At 41.3% G+C, this 19,023-nt stretch overlaps 1 non-coding gene across 1 annotated transcript; it reads left to right on the top strand.

Moving 5' to 3' along the window:
• The first annotated feature begins 17,928 nt into the window (after positions 1–17,928).
• Positions 17,929–18,072, top strand: LOC123392006. The gene has a single exon (XR_006606686.1). It is a non-coding gene; the product is annotated as a U4 spliceosomal RNA (small nuclear RNA).
• Positions 18,073–19,023: the final 951 nt, after the last annotated feature.

The following is a 19,023-nucleotide window of genomic DNA, read 5'->3' as shown; positions in this document are numbered from 1 at the left end:
TCCCAATTCCGTGTTCCCTGACATCACCTCAGCAGTGTGAAATTAGTCAGCACAGGAGAATTTACACCACGGAAATTGGAGCACACTGTAAATCATGGCTTTTTCTTCCTTTTTTTAAAATTTTTTTTTGAATACTGGTTGTTCGACATTTACTAACCCAACACGCATCCTAGAGCAGCAGAGGTGACGTGTGGCTGAGTTCTAGACTGTCTACAAATGCCAAAATCCTAGCCAGCTCTGGGGCTTGTCTGCAGGCTGCAGTTCTGTCCCTGGGAAGCTAGGAAAGGAAGGAGCATTTACTGAGTCTGTGCTCCAGGCCCAGGACCCTGGCAGCCCGGACAGAGCCTCTCAGTGAATCCTCAAACAGCTGTGATAGACATCGCTCTTGTTCCTAGCAATCTTTTCACTTACAAAAATGGACATACCTCCCTCATGGTTATTCTCCACTAATTTAAAACGTAGTTATAATCTGTTAGTGGCTTACTCTTTGTTTTTTGGGGTTTTTTTTAAGTAATAAATTCTTAGTATTTCAAAAAGCAGTAAGTTTTTTTTCTCTTTGTAAAACTTGTGGGTGTACATCTATAGAGTGAATAAAATGTAGGTTTTTGGAGGTTGTTGTTTCTTTTAATGTTTTATCGAAGACAGAGTGGCCTTCCCATAGAATCCAGATGATTTTTAGAGGCCAGGAAATAACAGGGGAGTCTCAAAAACATTCTCCTCACAGAAAGGGTTCCTTCTGGTGGGAAATGCTGGCAAGGAGGTGAGGTGGGAGTAGGTGGGGGTTCTGACTGGGTAAATTCATCACTTAACTACACCGCATCCCATTCCGAGAAATACATTTGCTGCTTCCCCTTCTCTCTACCCTCTCCTAGTTGTTCCTCTAAAAGTGTTCATTTTACTACATAGTTACTAATGGTTTCCTCATCTGTACAACGAATTCTGGCTATAGCGATCTCATCCCTGCCTTCTAAGAATGAAGTGAGTTACCATTCATGGAGCTCTGACTACAGTGACGGGCACATTGAGAACTGTGTGAGAGACGCCGTCAGAGGCCAAGAATCGAGCATATGCAAAGACATGGAGCTAGAAGGGGGGAAGGCGTGAGAAGTTGTGTAGAGACCCCAGAGCTCACAGCAGCACAGGAAATGTGATGAGTGACCAGATGACCGGTTCACTCTGTGGGTACAGCCGGTGGGTGGCCTCCCTGCTCATGTATGGCAGTGGGGTCCTCCTAAGGGAAGCACTTGTGCTCTCCCATGACAGACCTCCCATGCATGATTCTGTGACAGAAGCTCAGGTCCTCCTCCCACTACTAAGCTCAGTTACAGCAGCGGCCCCTTCCCTGGACCCCTCTCTCCAGAAAACAGATGTGGTTCTACTTTGATCTACCCCTTAGATAGTGATTTATCTAAAACACATATGACCACCTGACTCTTTCCCTGAAAACCCTTCAAAGCTCCCCATAACTTTCAGAATGGATTTCAAGTGTGGTAGAACAATTTGTTTTTATTTTTTAAGAAGATTTTACTTATTTATTTATTTTAGAGAGAGAGTGAGGGGGAGGAGGAACAGAGGCAGAGGGGCGAGCAGACTCTGCTGAGCACGGAGTCCAATGTGGGGCTCAATCTCGCCACCCTGAGCCGAAACCAAGAGTCTTAGTTGCTTAACTGACCGAGCCACGCAGGCACCTGTGGTAGAACAATCTAAAAGGCCTTTCACATCTGGTGTCTGCTCCGCTGGGAAGCCACTCGGTGCCATGATCCTTGCCTCCAGCCACACTATGCCAGTGCTATGCCAGTCCTGCCTGTCATGTTTTATGCCTTTCCACGTACTGTTCCTTCCATCTGACGTGTGCTTTCCTGAGAACCCCCAGAGCACATTCTGCTGTGGTGAATTTTCAATTCTTTCAAGGTTCACCTCCAACATAACACACTCTGTGATGCTAATTCAGAAAATCTTCAGGTTCGTTGTAGGTGCTATAGGTCGACTATTTGTGCCTTCCCGAAATTCGGATGTTGAAAACTAACGTGGACTGGGATTAGAGCCCTTGGACAAGAGAGCTCCCTCACACCTTCTGCCGTGCGAGCAGACGGCAAGATGGCAGCTGTCTACAGACCAGAAAGGGGGCTCTCCCCAGACACTGAACTTGCTGGCGCCTTGGTCTTAGATTCGCCAGCCTGCAGAGCTGTGAGAAGTAAATTTTGTTTTTCCCATTTTTCCCGTTCCTAAGCTTCCCATTCTCTGGTGTTTTGTTACAGCAGCCAGAACAGACTAAAACAATAGGCCCATTTTTTAATACATCTAGAGGACCCTTTGTGTAACTCCAACATGGGGCTTGTCACACTGTCTTTTAGTATTTGTCATGCCGTTTGCTCATTTCAACCCACTCACCCACCACACACACACACACAAGCACATGCCCCAGCAATGACAGCTAAGTCAGGGTTAAAGGTTACGTTGCCTGAGTTCAAGTCCAGTTCTGCCACGGAATCCTACTTCCACCGCGGCAGGCTGGAACTCCTAAGAGTAAACCCTCACTGGGTTGTTGTGAGCGTAATGTGATCATCTATGGAAGTTCTCAAAAGCTACCTGACATTTCCTAAGAGCTCAGTAAATGTGACTGGATTATTTCTCCTTGTGATCAGGATCCATTCCACATGGTAGGATCAGAACTGTGGGTCAAGTACAGCGGACCGGCCCAGACGGGTTGAGAGCATGGGCTCTGCCATCAGATGGGCTTGAGTTGCGATGCTGAGCTGGGGACCCTCTAAAAATTACATAATCAGAGTTCTCACCTTACATGTTGGTTGCAAGTAGTAAATGAAATAAAGCTATTGGCCTCGCCTTTGTAAATAGTTCATACATGTCAGGTATTCTTATAAAAGCTGGAAATGGGCTGATGAGGACACCAGCTGGGACACCACCAGTGACCACGGGCCCCTCTGTGACACGGGTCCCACCGTGACCAAGGGCCCCACCGTGACCACAGCACGCACAGTGTGGATCATGCTGGCTCGGCCCTTTCGCCTCCTGAAAAGCTTTGCCGACGATCTGGCTCCTGCTACGGTTACACCTCAAGCCCCCGCACTAAATCACAGCAAATGATGAATCGCTGGGGAGCAGGAAGAAGAGTGATGGAGGCGGTGTGCGGTCTGGCCCAGAGGCTCCCCCAAACTTCCAAGTAGCTTCCACAAGAAAGCCAGGACTGTCGCCTGGTGATTAGTTAGAGGAAACAGAAACTGCAGGACAAAGCCAGGAAATGACCTTAGAGACTAAACACAGTGTATTTTATTTTAGGGCTTTTTCTCACTTAGAAGTGCTGCCAGGTTGTTTAAAGAGAGCGGGTGTTATCAGGGAAGAATTTGGGGATCTGCCAGGCTTTTGACAACATGTGGTAAAAAATTTACAAAGCCCGGAATCAAAGGAGGAGGACAGACAGGAGGATGTGTACTCGAGAGATGCTGCAGGTGGGCCTGAGGTTAACATAAACTTTTTATTGCCCTTTGGGGAGCTTTCTAGTAAGCCTGATGGGCTCTGTGAGGCTGGGCGGAAGCCCAAGTGGAATGGCACATTTCTGTGAATGACTGCAGAGTTAGGGCAGGGGGGGAGGCCATCTGGGTCATTCGGGACCCATGGGAGTGACTCAGGGAAGGGAGTGGAGGGGTGAGGACCGAGCGGGACAAATGAGGTTTCGGACACCACCCTGTCCCCACTCTTAGATGGATGGCAATCAAGATGATGTTTGAGAAAAAAAAAATAATAATAAGCCATCACCATTTAAAACCGCTCGCAGGAAATGGGGAGGAAGGAAGGTTAAAAGTATTGGGCCCTTCTTGGGCTGCCGAGTGCTGCCTGGACGGTTACTGCTCACCCATTACAACAGAGCAGAGGGTGTTTGTGCCTGCTGGTTACGTCCACCTTGTACCATGCAAGTGGGGGAAGGGAGGATTGTACCCAGGTCTGCCCGGCTCCAGAACCTTCTATTATGCGCCTTGGAAGGGAGAGGCAGGAGTTTAGTACCAGCTGTAGGAATGCATTTTGCTCTGCAAGTGATTGCTTTGCTGTTCATTGTTGCAAAGGCTGCAGGAGTCCCTGATGTGTGGGCCCAGAGATCTCCCCTGTAACTTCCTCACACCCCAGGAATGGTTCTGGCTTACTAAATGTGAGCTTCTTCCTATTCTCTCATCTGCAGACAACAGACCACAGGCTCCTCTAGTTCCTCTATCGCTATATTGGCCTAAGGCCCGCCTATATTTTTAATGATGCCATTAACCGAGGCATGGGAAGGAGTAATTCTGAGAACATTTATTTTCTCTCTTAAAGAGAATCTGCAAATGGTTCCAGGGATTTTACAAATGTGATTTAAAAAAAAAAAAAAAAGCTAATAATAGCTTCAGTTTATGGAGTGCTTACTATGTGCTAGGCACTGTGCGAAGTGTTTTATGACCATTGTCTTATTTAATTGCAAACTGGTGGCATGCAGACCAATCGGGCCTGCATTGGCAGAAGGGAACTCTGTTGCCCAGATATAAACTTGAATGTGTTTAGAGAGGATCTGGGCTCTTTGGTTTTCCACAGCCCATGCTATTCCCGAACTTTTTACCCCCTTACTTCATTGACATTATTGCCAAGCCCCAGTAGGTGGTTGCGTTTGTGACTTGTGCTTTAAAACAGCCCTATGAAATAGGCCATGCTTGGTCCCCATTTCATTACTGGGGCAAAGAAAGCATATGCAACTTGGCCCCTGCCACGTAGTTGGTAAGGGGTCTAGGGTTTGAACACAGAGTCTTCTGACCACAGAAAAGCATTTAACCAATGCGTTCTATCCCTTTGCTGTCCCAACAAAGCTTCCACACGATAGTATGGAAGTACGTCTTTGTTTAGGGCAAGAGAAGTTGTCCAGAACAATTCTTTAATGGCAGCAACATGCCCTCAGCTCCTTTTCTACCCCCTGTTGGAGCATGCGTCTTGTCCCTCCCACTTGACCGTAATCTCACCTGTAATTAGAATTCCAGGACATTTGGTTTCTGGACTGGGAGATCAGAAGAAGAAGGTCATATACAGGAGCTTTCCAAGAACGGGAAGTGGCGGCAACCGTCTCCAGAGCATCGCCTCCCCACACAGAAACTGGTACATAGTAGCTCAGTAAGTGTGGACTATTACTGTTATTGCTATTGCCATAGTTATTATAAATTATTATCACTATTGAGGAGCTGGCTAAGAGGTAATAATATTCACTGAAATATCCCAAACCAACACTGGAAGGGTGACATTTCCCTTTGATTTTATGATTGTAACTTTTCTGATTGGCTTTTAAATTAAATGCTATTCCAGGTACTAAATGATATTTTAAATTAAAGGGTATTCCAGAATAAATATTCCAGACCAATATTTCTGCTTAACATACTGGATAGACAGTATTAACTTCAATTTAATTCATTTATTGGTTCACCATTTATTTCTTCAGCAAATACTTAACCAAGCAGCCAAGTGTTAGGAGCTGGGATACAGGGTGATTACAATTTCTGCACTGAAGCCTAATTCATGCTAGTGTGATGTTCAAACAGCAGGACCCAGTTCATTAGTGGGACATAAAATTAATTTAGTGAGTCATGATAAGACTCGAGAAAATACAATAGAATAGAATAGAAGGGGCACCTGGGTGTCTCAGTGGGTTAAGTCTCCGCCTTTGGCTCAGGTCACGATCTCAGGGTCCTGGGATCGAGCCCCGCATCGGGCTCTCTGCTCAGTGGGGAGCCTGCTTCCTCCACTCTCTCTGCCTGCCTCTGTGCCTATTTATGATTTCTCTCTGTGTCAAATAAATAAATAAACTCTTTTTTTTTTTTAAAGAATAGAATAGAAAATACCAAAGTGAACTTTGGGTAAGTATCATTTTAGGAACTTTCATTTCCATAATATCTGTGAGTGTGTTGCAAATATCCTGAGTGGCAGGATAAAAAGAAGCATTTCTTGCAGTAGGCTAAGATCAAAAAACACTGAAAGTTACTGATCTGGTGGTCTAGGGAAGAGGGTCCAGAAGGACAGATGCTTGAACAAGAAGATGACCAGATGGCCGAATTGCAAGTTTCCTTTGCCCCTCAGGTGTTTCTCAGTGAGTCAACAGATGTCCACGGATTGAAAAACATTCAAAAATGCTCATCCAGAATTCTTTGGGTTCAGATGCTTCATGCTTTGGGACTAGACTTCTGTTTTGGCTTTAAAACCTTACTCCCACCCTTTCTTGTAGTGACTGAAATCAGCTAGACAAACACACACAACACACGCACACACACACACCCATTTATTTTTATACTCTTTCAAAATTTATAAACCCCACGGGTTTCCTTACCAGAGGATCCGCTAATTCTAATCACATAATCACATTCCCAATACCACAAATAGCTTAAATATTTACAGGCTGGAGTGGGAACCAATAAATGTAAAAAAGGCTGTCAAGCTTGGCAGTGTTGTCAATAATTCAGTAGTAACCTCCTTGCTGAAGGCCAAAGCTGGGAAAACCTCTTCCTGTGCCAAATACGGGTTCCAGTAAAGTTCACATTTCTATTCCAGCCCCATTGCTTGTGTGTGTGTATGTGTTTGTGGACGGGAGTTCATCGACTGTTTATTTTTTCTAAGCCCTTTGTGAGGTCTCTTGCAAATCGCTTTCCAGGTCTGTGCTTGGAATTTTCTGCCACGCATTCTCAAAATTTTCAACCCCATCCAGACGGCACAAGCCCATTTTGTTTAGATTTTTTGGCCTTTAAGTAGTCCTCGGACTCGGCTTTGAAGCAAGCACCCTAGGATGATAAATGGGAGAGACTCACACCTCTTGGAAGAGCTGTGATTCCGCTCTGTCTGCCTGGAGCCTCCGCAAAGTGGCTCTAAATTGATTTACAGAGACAACTGGGAAAATGGGAAAGGGTTTCCGTGGAGATGCAGCTAATTAAAGGCTAGAGGAACCAGCGTGGTCCTCTTAGCCCATTTTCTTATGTCCGAGCACCATATTCCTTTACAGTACAGAAGTTCCTAGCTCCCCGAAGCCCCCAGGCGCTTTACTCGTTGGAAAATACGTTCTCGACGTCGAATGGTAGGCACTCAGTGGAAACATCACTTTCTGAACCCGCTGGCCAGCCATTTGCCTTCCCCAGCTGAGGAACAGGAGGGTCGATTGTTTATCTTCCCAGTTTGTTTCTAAGGAACAGCTGCTTCTCTGGGCATTTGGCTAACTCTTCTCTAACCCTGAACAAAATCCCCGGGAGCCAAGAGCTGGGTAAATGAGAAAGTAGGGAACCTTAAGGCTAAACAGATTGTGCCTTTTCTCCTGTGGCTGAGTGCTCTTTCTAAGCAAGACAGGAGAAAAGGGACTTCATCATCTCTTGGATTGGTGGTGGGAGGTGGGGGGGCTTTCTGAATGCAAATCAAATGAACCAAAGCCATTGGTTTCCAGTCCCAGCGAAACCTGAGATCACCAGTGAGTGACAGCTACAAAGATTGTGCAATTTCCAAAAGCAATCCCTTTTACGCAGGTAATTATTCACAGTAGCCAAGGCTGCTAATCTGCCCCTTTTCTCTGCTGCTTTCTGCTCACCTCACCGCGAGGTTCTCTTTGTGTTTCCATGGAAATACAGAGCGGTTTACAGGAAATATTTTTAAAAGCAAGCAAGGGAAATCCGTCCTCTGTGTATTGATCTTATTAACTCTATTTAGTTGCAGCACCTTGAGATCAGGTCAAAGGGGTCATTTCAAACCTCGGGGCCACGCATTTTATTTACATGTTTTCATTCAAATCTAGTATGAAAATATATGGTGGGCGCGACTTGAGGGTCTGTCCGTTACAGCTTTCACAACCCAGCGGACTGATTTTTCAGACTGCTCAGTATCTAAATGAAATGCTGCCATTTCATTTTCTCTTCTGTTCGTAACTGAAGCATTTCTCATTTAAATTTAACTTAATATTCGCGGTCGACTCCAGATTCCCACCCTCCCCAAGGTCCTACCTGCCCCGATCATTTCCTTGAATCAAACCAAGTTAATTCAGGGCACCACGCCCAAAATAATGCCCCGCGTGTAGTCGGTGTTTCAGAACCTGCTGGTATTCCTTTTCAGATCTGGAATGCGATCATCTTTATGGGTGAATAAATGACCACTCAAGGGCAGGGTCGAGGCTGGGTAATGGCAACAGACCAGGATTGTTTGTGTGACTGACTTTTTGTTTTGAGGAACAGTCAGCTCCCATTCCTGACGGTCGCGTTCCTGGACATAGGTCCCAGGAAGGAACTGGTGAGAGGGAAGCAGCAAAGCCTCTTCTTCAGGAATGTAACGTAGCGGCCGCAGTTGCTTCGTGGTTGAGAGAGAGCACCTGGGTCAGGGATCACACCGCCCTGACTTCAGTAATAGGGAGTGTGTGAGGGAGGGAGGTGCTCTCATTGAGCGCCTGGCCTCTGACCCCAGACTCACTTGGCTTGAATCCCCCCTTGGCCACTTAGAAGCTGTGAAACCTTGGGCAAGCTGTCGATGGCTCTGTGGCCCTGTCCCCTCCGAGACACTGTGGCTAATAATGTACTCACCCTGAAGGTTTTTGTACAGATTAAATAAGTTAATATATAAAAATTGCCTTAAAAATACCTGTTGTATGTAAGAATTGTGTATGTTTTCGTAATAATATTATTATTATTATTTTATTTTAGGTAGGCTACACGCCCACCGTTGGGTTGGGTTGAACTCACAACCCTGAGATCAAGAGTCACGTGTTCTACTGACTCAGCCAGCCAGGCGCTTCTGTATCATTCAAAACGACCATCATCTTTGTGGAAAGTAGTAGAAGGAGATTTGATAGATGATATGGAGTAGGGGAAGAAAGGAGTGTAAGGAAATCCAGTGATGTGGTTCCTTTCAGGGGAGAAAAAAGACATTATATTTATTTTTTTTAAAGATTTTATTTATTTATTTGAGAGAGAGAGAGGAGTAAGAGCACAAGCTGGGGTAGCAGCAGGGAGAGAGAGAAACGGGCTTCCCGCCCAACAAGGAGCCCGATGTGGGACTCAATCCCAGGAACCCGGGATCACGACCTGAACCGAAGGCAGACGAGTAACCGACTGAGTCACCCAGGTGCCCTATGTATCTTTTTAAAAAAATGAAAATTATTTAATTATTTGTATTATAATGACTACTTATTTAGTGTGAAGATGTTCATTTTTTAGTCTACTATTTCTGTGTTAGGATTTGTACATATATAAATGTACATGACTATGCATATAAAAATTATGTCTGTACATAGAGTAAGTGGTTTCAAAAGTCTATGAGTGGGAGCGCCTGGGTGGTTCAGTGGGTTAAGCCTCTGCCTTCGGCTCAGGTCATGATTCCCAGGGTCTTGAATGGAGCCGCATCGGGCTCTCTGCTCAGCGGGGAGTCTGCTCCCCCTCCCACCTGCCGCCTACCTCTCTGCCTACTTGTGATCTCTGTCTGTCAAATAAATAAATAAAATCTTTTAAAAAAAGAAAAATTCTATGAGTGTACCCAGTGTGAGTACCTCATCTCCAAGGGAACAAATGAAAAATAAAGACTAGTGGGAAAGAGCTACCTGGAAAACACTCTTCCCAGAAAATCTTACTTAAATGATGTTGAATTTAACGGGGTATTTGATTTAAATGTTTTGACTTTCCTAAACTTTAAAAGTAAAGGTAAAAACAGCATAAGAGAAGGAGAAAGACTACCTACCACCTCCACTTAGAGATAATCACTTCAGTGTTTTAGTGTATAGATTAACCTCAGACCAGTTCTACACACATGCAAAAATACAAGCATACACACACTTTCTAGATTGTTTTATAGAATTGCACTCACCCCAAGCATGCTTTGAAATAGTGCTTGTTTTCACTTACTAATCCATGATAAATATCTTTTCATGTCAAAAAATAGAAAAGTTCATTATAATTATTATACATATAAAACGTAACGACTTTCATCCCCATCTATGCCATTTTGTTGTGAGAACGTAAATGACAGCCATCATTCCTGATATCTATTAAGAGCTAACTACATGCCAGTTACTGTGCAAATTGTTTTATATCCACGACCCCATCAAATATTTACAGCAGCCACGTGAGCAGAAAGGGTATGTAGCTAGGGGAGAATTTGCCCATTCACTGGTTAAACTTTGTTTAAACATCAGGAATCTCAGGCTCATGGGTTGAGCTCAGGGTGACAGACACCTCCCACATAGACTTCTTTTTTTTAAACTGATATAATTTTTTATTAAGTTTTTCATTTCAATTCCAGTTAACATAGGGTTGTATCAGTTTCAGGCATACAATACAGTGACACAACAATTCTATGCATTACTAAGCATTCATGATAACGGTGCTCTTAATCCCCATCACCTATTTCACCCATCCCCCACCCACCTCCCATCTTGTCACCACCAGCTTGTTCTCTATAGTTAAGAGTCTGTTTTTTGGTTTGTCTTTTATCTTTCTCTCTTTTTTAATTTCTTCCCCAGCCCCCTTGTTGGTTTGTTTTGGTTCTTAAATTCCACATATGAGTAAAATTATATGGTATTTGTCTTCCTCTGACTGACTTACTTCACTTAGCATTATACTCTCTAGCTCCATCCATGTTGTTGCAAATTGCAAGATTTCATTCTTTTTTTATGGCTGAATAATATCCTGTTATATATATACCACATCTTCTTTATCCATTCATCAACTGATGGACAGTTGGGCTGCTTCCATAATTTGTCTATTGCAAATAATGCTGTAAAAAACAAGGGTTCGTGTATCCCTTTGAATTAGTATCTTTGTATTTTGGGGGTAAATACCCAGTAGTATGATTACTCATTCTTAGGGTAGTTCTTTTCACTTTTGGGGGAACCTCCATACTGTTTTCCACAGTGGCTGCACCAGTTTGCATTCCCACCAACAGTGCACAAAGCTTCCTTTTTCTCCACATCCTCACAACACTTGCTATTTCTTTTGTTTTTTATTTTAGCCATTCTGACAGGTGTGAAGTGTTATGTCATTGTAGTTTTGATCTGCACTACCATGATGATTAGTCTTATTGAACATCTTTTTGTGTGTCTGTTGGCCATCTGTACATCTTCTTTGGAGAAATGCCTGTTCATATCTTCTGCCCACTTTTAAGTTGTGTTGTTTGTTTTTTTTGGGTGTTGAGTTGTTTAAGTTCTTTATGTATTGGGGGTACTAACCCCTTATTGGATAGGTCATTTACAAATATCTTCTCCCGGGGCGCCTGGGTGGCTCAGTGGGTTAAAGCCTCTGCCTTTGGCTTAGGTCATGATCCCAGGGTCCTGGGATCGAGCCCCACATCAGGCTCTCTGCTCTGCAGGGAGCCTGCTTCCTCCTCTCTCTCTCTCTGCCTGCCTCTCTGCCTACTTGTGATCTCTGTCTGTCAAATGGATAAATAAAATCTTAAAAAAAAGAAAAAAAACAAATATCTTCTCCCATTCAGTAGATTGCTTTTTAGTTTTATTATTTTCTTCACTGTGCAAAAACTATTTTGATGTGTTCCTAATAGTTTATTTTTTATTTTATTTCCCTTGGCTCAGGAGACATAGCTAGAAAATTGTTGTTATAGTCAATGTCACAGAAATTACTGTCTGTTCTCTCTTCTAGAATTTTAATGGTTTCAGGTCTCATAGTTAGGTCTTTAATTCATTTTCAGTTAATTGTTGGGTATGGCGAAAGAAAGTAATCCAGTTTCATTCTTTTGCATGTAGCTATCTAGTCTTCCCAGCCCTATCTTTTGAAGAGATGCTTTTTCCTATTGGATATTCTTTTCTCCTTTGTCAAAGATTAACTAACCTTATAATTGTGAGTTTACTTTGGGTTTTCTATTCTGGGCCATTGATTTATGTGTCTACTTTTGTGCCAGTATCATACTGTTTGGATCACTACAGCTTTGTAATAGAACTTGAAGTCTGGAATTGTGATACTTCCACTTTTGCTTTCATTTTCAAGGTTGCTTTGGCTACTTGGGGTCTTTTATGGGTCCATAAAAATTTTAGTATTGTTTGTTCTACCTCTGTGAAAAATGCTATTGGTATTTTGCTAGGAATTGCAACAAATATGTAGATTGCTTCAGGTAGAATAGACATTTAAACAATATTTGTTCTTCCAATCCATAAGCATAGAATGTCTTTCCACTTCTTTGTATCATCTTCAATTTCTTTCACCAGTGTTATAATTTTCCAAGAACAGGTCTTTCACCTCTTTGGTTAGGTTTATTCCTACATGTCTTATTATTATTGGTGCAGTTGTAAATGGGATTTTTTTCTTAATTTCTTTCTGCGCCTTCATTATTGGTATATAGAAATACAACAGATTTCTATATGTTGATTTTGCATCCTGCAACTTTACTGAGTTTGTTTATCAGTTCTAGCAGTTTTTTAGTGGACTCTTTAGGGTTTTCTCTACATAATATCATGTGCAACGGTTTTCAAATAGTGAAGGTTTTACTTCTTCCTTACTGACTTGGATGCTTTTATTTCTTTTTGTCATTTGACTGCTGTGGCTAGAACTCCCAGTCCTACGTTGAATAAAAGTGATGAAAGTGGATATCCTTGTCTTGTTCCTGACCTTAGGGGAAAATCTCTCAATGAGGTTTTCCTCATTGAGTACATGTCCGATGTGGGTTTTTCATATAGGGACTTTATTAAGTTGAGGTATATTACCTCTAGAACTATATTACCTCTAGACCTACCTTGTTGAGGGTTTTTATCATGAATGTTGTACTTTGTCAAAAGCTTTTTCTGCATCTATTAAAATGATTATATGGCTTTTATTCTTTCTCTTATTGGTGTGATGTGGTACATTGATTGATTCGCAAATGTTTGCATCCCAGAAATAAATCCCACTTGATCACAGTAAATTATTTTTTTAAGGTATTGTTGGATTCAGGTTGCTAGTATTTTATTGAGGATTTTTGGATCTATGTTCATCAGGGATCTGGCCTGTAGTTTTTATTTTTAGTGGTGTCTTTATCTGGTTTTGGCATCTGGCCAGGGTAATATTGGCCTCTTAGAATGAATTTGGAAGTTTTCCTTTCTCTTCAATCTTTGAGGATAGTTTAACAAGAATTGGTGCTAACTTCTTTAAATGTTTGGTAGGATTCTCCTGTGAAGCCATCTGGTCCGGAACTTCTGTTTGTTGGGACTTTTGGATTACTGATTCAACTTCATTGCTGGTAATCAGTCTATTTAAAGATTCTACAGATCTATGCCTTTTTAAATTAAAATTGATGTTATCTTTTAATTACAAGTGTTTGTTGCCTTAAATATAATAGTAGTACATGAACACACACGTTTTGTAAAAATTGCAAATGAAAGCACTTCTTTTTCTCCCCTGATACCAAATATCCCCCTGCTTCCTCCCTACACAGTGTCTCGCTCCTCCTCAGTGAGAACTGCTACTCACACTTGGGAGTGAATCCTCCCATGCCTTTTTCTGAACATTTGCATGTGTGTGCATGTAGCTGGAGGTTTATATTACATTTACTTTCAACAAATCAGTCACTGAATTTAAATATATCCTGTATGATTTAGAAATATTTAGTACTTAGAGAAAATATTTAGACAGCTTTAGTGGAAGAGTTAAATAAATCATACATAGTTCATAGTTTATTTATCTTGAATTATGCACAGGATTAGTTTAAGTCTAGAAAATCAGTCACCTCAGATCCTTTTTGGTAGTGGATGGATATGGGTGAATGTAGCATAAATTATAAGCAAAACATATTCAGGAAATCACTTAGGAATCAATGTAGAGTATAGTTCATTTAACCTCATGAACTATATCATAAGTGTCTCTATTATACATCTACATTTATGTCCTGAATCTTGTCTTTCTAATCTAAGCCCTAGAATTAGAGATTGTATATATCAATAAAGTATCTACTACATTTTTATGTTTTCCCTAATAACAATATGCTAATGAATGGATTCTGAGTTCTTTAATAATACAATAGAATCAAGCTAAAAATAACATTCTGGTCCCATAGAAATATACTATTTCTAAGAAAGGGCATGGATTATATATATAAGATAAACAAGGATCTACTTGATATCATTTTTTACACTCCTCTCATATTTTCAAAAGCACTGGCTTAGATCTAAATTAGCAAAATTGTCATGTACACTGTGAATTTGCTTATTATACTTGAAAGGTGATGATAGAAAGAAATGTCTAAACAGCTAAAAGTAAACTAGCATGGTCCAGGTACCGGTCCCTTCCTTCACAAAAGATTCTTTTAAAAATATAATCTCATCTAATGGGGTTGTGAAATAGAATCTTTCAGAATGTGATAAAATGTAGTCTTATCTGGTGAAACATTTCCTACTGCCTTGGAAATGGTGACCAGGGTCCAAAACTGAGAATAGGAAGAATCAGGGCACCCACATTCAAACAAATGGGGCTAGGTTCCCATCCAGGACTCCTAAGAGATTAGCTGTACTGCCACTAGCCACCATCCAATTTTGATCCCCATCCAAGTCTAGATGAGAAGACTGAAAGTGGGTAGAAAACAAAAGAATCACTGGAATTCAAAGTCTTAGGCACTTTGTACTGTGTAACTTAGCCAAGCTAGAAATGTGTTTTCTTGAATTCCCTTCTCAGTATGGTCTGGGCTGGCATTGGCCATAAGAGGAACTCCCAAGGAAACCACAAAGCAGAAGGGAGGCTGCAGCCATCTCTTAGAAGCTCAGACACTGAGCTTATGCTCAAGCATATTGTCAGGAACCCACTAGCTTATTTTACAAGCCCTTTACAGCCCACAGCTCTCCTGGTTCTCATCAGATTTCCTCCTTCAGCTCAACTCCTAGGCCAGACCGGTGTTTAGCTCCATAGCAAGTGGCACCAGCTTCTAGAAGACTCCCCATCTTTGAAGTGAGAGACAGTGAAACGTTGACAGATGCCAGCTCATCCTCGATCGCTCTCTCTCACTTTATATCCATCTTTCCTTTCTGACTGCCTGAGCTGCTGATGTCAGGCCCAGCACCAGATGCCAAAACTACAGCTGAATATAAACCACATAAACATAAAGAAGGGGCACTTAAGAGAATGGCTCAGAAATTAAGAGTTCCCAATGAAGGAAAGACTAGCATCTCCCCACTCTAACTGTGAATTCGTTTGAGCTGGAAACCTGAAGATCTTCCTTGGCCCTGCCAGTGGGGTAGAGAGTGGAGAAGGAATGAGTGGGAAGCTCAGTGTATCCACTGGAGTTTGTGACATAAGGAATGTGGAGTCTGGAGTCTGCCTCCTTCCTAGAGGTCTCTAATGATAGCAGGCTGGTCCAAAACAATGTAGTATATTCTTGAGAAGGATATGGGGAGGGAGGGGTTGACCCACCTTACCTTTGAAATGTATAATGGCAATTACCCACAGCTCCAATGCAAAACGCAAAAACCATGGGGCTACACAGGTGGCAACCAAATGAAGTTTACCTCATCTGGAGAGAGGGTAGAGGTGAGGAACTATGTTCACAAACGTAGGCACAACCACCCATCAGCAATGGGGGGAAGGGGAGGGAGTAAAGACTATCACCTCTTAAAACCACATATAAACTCTCATACACCTAAAGTCACCAGTGGCAGATGAAACTAGGCCAAGCCAGAGTGAGACCAAAGCTGTCTTCCATTATAGGTAGGCAGTCAGGGATTTCTGCCCTCTCTCAAGTTCCCCTTCCCAGAAAACCCAGAGACCCAGAAATGGATGGGGCTGGGCTTGGGGCAAAGGAAGTGTCCAAAGTCTGACCTAGAAAAAGAAGGGGGAAGAGGAATTAAAGGGAAGCCCATTTGCCTTTGTGTCTGCAAATGTCTTGAAATACAAATCCAGCCTGTGCTACAGAGAAAAGGAGAGGAAATTTCTATTAGTTTTGGGATTTGACTTCCAAACTGGGCTGAAATCATTCTTTTTAAAACAATTTTTACAAAAAGTCATGGATGATGCCTGAAGGGACCTTAGACATAACAGTGGAGAACACTGGTTAGTGAAAAATAAAACTGTTTCATTGAGAATCCCCAATGCATTCAGACTTTTCAATAAAAACACATGAATCTGTTTATATATACATATACTGACTAATGTGCGTATATATACACCCATATTCAAAATGTATATACCCCTCATTTATAGGAAGATAATTGAGTTGGAAAGCTTGAGAACCTAGATTAGGTTTTGCAAATATGTGACTGACATGCCAGCCACCTCATCCTATCCAATCCCTTGCCCAAGGCAGACATTACTAATTGATCACTGCCCTCATTCATGCTGAGCTAGGACTCAGGTAGAGAATCCTTTTCAATCCAGTGTTACAGACAGCCACTTCGAAGAGACTAGAGTTGGCATACAAGATGAAACTTGTTTACCATCCCTGTTCAAGATTCTAGTCCACAGATCAGGAGCAGGGAGTCTAGTTTTAAGCAGTTATAGAAACTATGCTTTTTATTTGCTCAGATCCTATTTAATCTTATGCAGGGCTTAATTTTAGTAAGTTTTATCAGCTGTCATCTGATTTATCAGTCCACAGCTTTAAAGAGTGAGTTAATTAAGAGTTGAGATTTTCCTAGAGTAAATAGCACTAATGGTAGGAAGCCAGGACACTGACAAAAAGAAGGCGACATAAAAAAAAAAAAGAAGAAGAAGAAGAAGAAAGTGACATAAATAAAATAAATTTCCATTTACTAAGCATTTTTAACTTTGTTCCTTTATATCCATTCTCTTTGATCCTCAAAACAATACTCTAAGTGAAATATTGCAATTTATTTCCATTTTATAGATGAGAAGATCTCAGGCTCACAAAACTTAAGTGACCAACACAAGAACACACAGTTGGGAGTCAATTCCAGTGTTTAAAACTCCAAAGCACATACTATTTTCTTGACACAGCATAAGATACATCCTACCTCCAGATTATAAGCTTCAGGATTCAAGGGCATAGTAGCCTAATGTCATGTGATGTAGGAGCAGAGAGTCCCCTAGAATTCAATGACACCCAAAGCCATGAATTTTAGAATAGAATAATATGTAATGTTTGTGATGATTACCCTAAGTCATTAAGTAAATATTAAATTAATATGCTCTATAAATAAGAAAGGTAAGTAAATGTAGATAGTTTTTTAATTTAAATGCCTTAAAATGAATTTCTTACATATATAATATTATATTACACTGTACATGGTATATCATATAGTCCATTATTAAGCCAAATAAATTGGGTAACTATGTTTATGTGTGTATAAGCACATGGCTATGATATGACAGAATGTATGTCCAAATTTCCCAAGAGAAGCTATTGGAATGCTAGTTACCAGCTGACTCTATGGCCCATCCCCAACTTTCAAGTCATTTTCAAATGATAAAAAAATCTTAAAATTTTCAAGGTGTTTTTGGTTGTTTGTTTTGTTTTATTTTAGAAACAGGGAATTAGATCCTAGAATTCCTGATAACTTTGACTGTTCATGTTTTTTCCATCTCTACTCCCATTTTTAGTGCCTGCTTGAACCACTGGCACTTGATTTCATAGACTCACATTCTACAATGTAAAATTATCTTCCTCGACTCCTAGTCCGAAGACCTTTTTTCAGGGAGAATCCTCTTTCGATACACCACCACCCCCCCAAGTCTTCCCTTCCCACTCCTTTAGGACATTTCCCTTTGGTAAGGCAACATACTGGACTAGTCACTAAAAGAGGTTTTAGAATCCCAGTGACCTGAGTTCAAGTCTTTGCTCAACAACTTAGTAACTCTGTTACTTACCTTACTGCTTGTCTTTTTCATCTATAAAATGGGTACAACATCAGCATCTACACCCTGGGCTACTATGAAGATTTAATTAGCTAATATATGCAAAACCTTTAACATAGTACCAAGCATAGAGCAAGCTGTCAACAGATGCTTCTTTTAATGTTATTTCCTAAGCTTTGTACAGTGGCAGTATCATAGCCAATGAGGTTTATCTAAGGCGTGATTATTGCTAATTAATATTATTTCCTAAAGTCTTCTACTTTGAGGATTTCTGGGTGATTGAACATCTTTCTCCCAGTTCTCACAAAAGAATAATCTGGTAGACCCAAAAATTTGTGCAAAAGAGAAGAGGGCCTTATGATTTGCTCAGCTTTTTGATCAATTGTGGATGAAGGGAATGGTAATCATTTATCTTTGAGGTATTATCAGATGCATTCAGATTAAAATTAGAGAGACTTCTCCAGGCACTCTCCTCTCTATGAATTTCATTGTGATATTTTAATGCTCAACTGTGGATATAGCACAACTATTTCCATGACAACCAGTAACAAGAGGTATAGTTTGGGAAATTATTTCGTTATGATAACTAAGAGACAGGAGCACTAGAGAGAAAATCTCTTATTTAATATCAGATCCTTCCAGAAAAGAAAAAAAATGTGTTTTTCTTTTAAATGAGATTGTTTTCAAGTCTGTCTCATTCAGAAATCTTCTCTTTATATCAACTTATGTTCAATTATGTAATCCCAAAGGAAGAAAAGAAAACTCATCGTCTTTACTGCACATTGTTTAGCCTGCTTAATAAAGGCAGTGCCTTGCTTTGTTTTGTTGTAATCCCTCATTCTTTGGGATTTAATGAGACAAGATACTGTATTTTGAAATGAATACATACACAAAGGCGAGTCGATTTCCTTTGGGGATAAATCTCTTATAAAACTCCAGCTCAACAAATTTAAATATAATAATGGCTTTGACTAAATCTGTATACGGTGAAATCCACTAATGGAGACCACCCCATAGTTCAATAAAGCAAAACAAAACAAGAGAGTCTTTTAGGCAGGTGGTCTCCCAACGCAAATTCAGGATCGCTTATGTTCAGTTATTAACTGGAAGAATCCACGGGTAAGATAGAGTTAGCATGGTTTTCAAAGAATGTCACTTCTCTTTCCTCTCTCTCCCCCCACTGCAGATTGTGGAATGCTCAGTGACGTGCCCAGCTTCCCTGGAAAAGGCCAAGCAACACAGTGGCCATGGGCCCAGCTAAGCACTC

Source organism: Mustela putorius, unplaced genomic scaffold (assembly GCF_011764305.1).
Source record: "Mustela putorius furo isolate JIRA1106 unplaced genomic scaffold, ASM1176430v1.1 tig00000421_pilon_pilon_pilon, whole genome shotgun sequence".
NCBI lineage: Eukaryota > Metazoa > Chordata > Mammalia > Carnivora > Mustelidae > Mustela > Mustela putorius.
This window is presented reverse-complemented; position numbering and strand designations above follow the sequence as displayed.